General features: G+C 39.1%; 1 protein-coding gene across 1 annotated transcript in view; it reads right to left on the reverse strand.

Annotated features, from left to right (window-relative positions):
• Nucleotides 1-265, reverse strand: part of LOC144963442 (CGG triplet repeat-binding protein 1-like) — a 4465-nt gene extending 4200 nt beyond the window's left edge. The window contains exon 1 of the mRNA XM_078897511.1: nt 1-265. This exon is cut by the window's left edge and continues 376 nt beyond it. The gene's annotated coding sequence lies outside the window, so the exon portion shown is untranslated.
• Nucleotides 266-3547: the final 3282 nt, after the last annotated feature.

Here is a 3547-nt window from a genome sequence, read left to right on the forward strand (position 1 = left end):
GATAATAATAGCGTCACTCGTCACTAAGGTGAAAGTGAAAGTAGAAAAACTCCTTTTAATTGCAATCTAACGGCTATTAGTAGTATGGCAGTTTAAAAACCAGACTGGGTAGCAGTAGCAGTTTAAACAGACCAGGAGCTATGAGAAAATGATGCTGTCTTTCGGAAATTCGCCACTTAAAAAAAAAACCACTCGGGTTAAATAATGGTGAAAAATTTAGATTTTTCATGAAAATTGTAAAATTTGCGGTAAATTGCGGAAAAGTGCGAATTTTGCGGCCGCAAATTTGCCATTGCGGCCGCGAAAAACCACGATGACAGAATAATGTTATTCTCTGTATGAGCTGATATTATTTTCCCTTTACAAGTTATAATTTTATTAACAGTTTAAGCGATATTCTGGAAAACCATGCTCCTTTTAGAAAGGACCACGTAAATAAAGGGCAATAACTCCTTGGAATGATGTATGAATTTCATTATTTTTTACTTAGGTGATATATTTAGATTCTATTAAATTTTGTATATATTCATTTTTTTGGGGATATTAGGGGAGTTTTGAATTTAACCAGAACTTCACATTGTTTGACCTCTATGTGACCCCCGAAAGCTCAGATCTAAGTTCCAATTGGACAAATATGTTATCTTATGTCTGCTTATTTGGCTTATAAAGAAAGTGAAACTTTTATACGAATCCGAAATAACAATGGCCTCGGGGACCCAACCATTTATGCAAATTCAATAAATTATATACCCAAAGAAAACTAGTTTTGTCTAGTTTCCAAATTATGTATACGTTATAGTCTTTGTTCCAACCAGTATCGAACTATTGACGAAAACGAACCGTGATAAGTCATTATTATTATTATTATTATTATTATTATTATTATTATTATTATTATTATTATTATTATTATTATTATTATTATTATTATTATTATTATTAATATTATCATTATTATTCTTATTATCATCATCATCATCATCATCATCATCGTCTATTACTCTTTCCCTCCTACCACCTCTTCTTCCTCGCCTCCTCTTTCCTCTTTGTTAGCCTTATTATTTATCTTGGGATTTATCTTTATGTTATGTTTGCGTTATTTGCTTTATAGATTTTTATAAAATTCAAAATCTTCTTAGCCAGACAATTGTAGATGTTGGGTCGTACCCTTGTTGGTTTTTTTTATAATGTTTACAAAGGGAGTCGACCAGTATAACTGTCATGTCGGCAGGAGACAGCAAAATGTTGACATTTTAACTATTGGTGGGTGGGGGGGGGGGGGGGGGGGGGGGGGGGGGGAGTGGTTGGGGGGTTGTTGGGGTCTTGATTCTTCGCATCATCATCATCATCGCTCGTCCATCTTCCTCCTCCTCCTCATGTTCCTCATTATCATCATCATCATCCCTCATCATCATAATCATCAACGTCATATCATCATCACCACACCACCACCACCAGCTACCCCCACCGTCTATTACTCTTTCCCTCCTCCACGTCTTCTTCCGCTCCTCTTCCTCTTTGTTAGCCTTATTATATATCTTTTTTATGTTTTGTTTGTGTTAGTTACTTTATAGATTTTTATAAAATTCAAAATCTTCTAAGCCAGACGATTTTAAATGTTGTGTGGTACCCTTGTTGGGTTTTGTATAATGTTTACAAAGGGATGACTCGGTCATGTCGGCAGGAGACAGCAAAATGTTGACATTTTAACTATTGGTTGTGGGGGGGGGGGGGTGGGGGGGGTGATTCTTCGCATCATCATCATCATCGTCGTCGTCCTCTTCCTCTCTCCTCCTCATGTTCCTCATTATCATCATCATCATAATCATCAACGTCATAATCATCATCACCACCACCACCAGTTACCCCCACCGTCTATTACTCTTCCCTCCCCTACCACCTCTTCTTCCTCGCCTCCTCTTTCCTCTTTGTTAGCCTTATTATATATCTTTTTTATGTTTTGTTTGTGTTAGTTACCTTATAGATTTTTATAAAATTCAAAATCTTCTAAGCCAGACGATTTTAACCAGGGCCTTCTAAAAATAGTATCGGGCCTGTCCAACCGAATTGCGCGAGTTCTCTGCTGGGCTTAAAATTTAAAACCCCGCGACTTATTTGATTGTCAACAAAGTTTGTGTGTACACATTACACACCACCGTTACGCTGGATTACCTGTTGATGCAATGAATTTATCGCGTCGTTTGTTATTATTTCTGTTCATGGATATATATTCATTGTGATTGCCAATCCCACCATGATGTTTGTTGTGTGTATCTTTTAAAATCTAATTTAGCAATTGAAAAATAATTTAAAGGTAATTTAAAAACTATAGTGTCATCTAAGCCATCATCTGCCGTCGAGCGAAACCTTGAACTGTTGCCTTGAGTCAAAACAAAACCGGATGATCTTGTACTTGTACACATCAAAATGAAATTGTCATTGATAGTCTATTCAGTGATGCCAAAACTCCGGTTTCACCTGAAAAAACTCTGGTCTGGAGCAAAAAATTCCGGGTTCCGGGCAACTGCTGTCAAATTCGGGTGAGGTCAAATTCTTCCAAGGACACCCCCCCCCCCCCCCTTCCAACCACCACATCATCATCACTGCCACTAGAATTATAACCATCATCACTACCACTACTACTGCAACCACCACCACCACATCATCATCACTACCACTACTACTACAACCACCACCACATCATCATCACTACCACTACCACAACTACCATCACTATTACAACCACCACCACCACATCATCATCACTACTACAACCACCACCACCACATCATCATCACTACCTCTACTACTGCAACCACGACACCACATTATCACTACCACTACTACTACCCCACCACCGCCACATCATCATCACTACCACTACTACTACAATCACCACCACCACATCATCATCACTACCACTACTACTACAACTACCACCAACACCACATCATCACTACAACTACTACAACAACCTCCACCAATGCATCATCATCACTGCAACTACCACTACTATTACAACCACCACTAGCACATCATCATCATCACTACCACTACTACTACAACCACCACCACCACATCATCACTACCACTACTACTACAACCACCACCACCACATCATTACCACCACTACTACAACCATCACAACCACATCATCATTACCACTACTACTACAAGCACCACCACCACATCATCATTACAACTACTACTACAACCACTACCACCACATCATCATTACCACTACTACTACAAGCACCACCACCACATCATCATTACAACTACTACTACAACCACTACCACCACATCATTACTAACACTACTACTACAACCACTACCACCACATCATCACTACCACTACTACTACAACCACCACATCATCATCACTACCACTACTACTACAACAGCTACCACATCATCACTACCACCACTACTACAACCACCACCTCATCTTCATCACTACCACCACCACATCATCATCACTACCACTGCTACTACAACCACCACCACCACCACATCATCATTACTACCACTACTACTACAACAACAA

The sequence above is a fragment of the Berghia stephanieae genome, chromosome 1 (assembly GCF_034508935.2).
Source record: "Berghia stephanieae isolate SIO BIC M18660-M18661 chromosome 1, UCSD_Bste_1.3, whole genome shotgun sequence".
Lineage (NCBI taxonomy): Eukaryota > Metazoa > Mollusca > Gastropoda > Nudibranchia > Aeolidiidae > Berghia > Berghia stephanieae.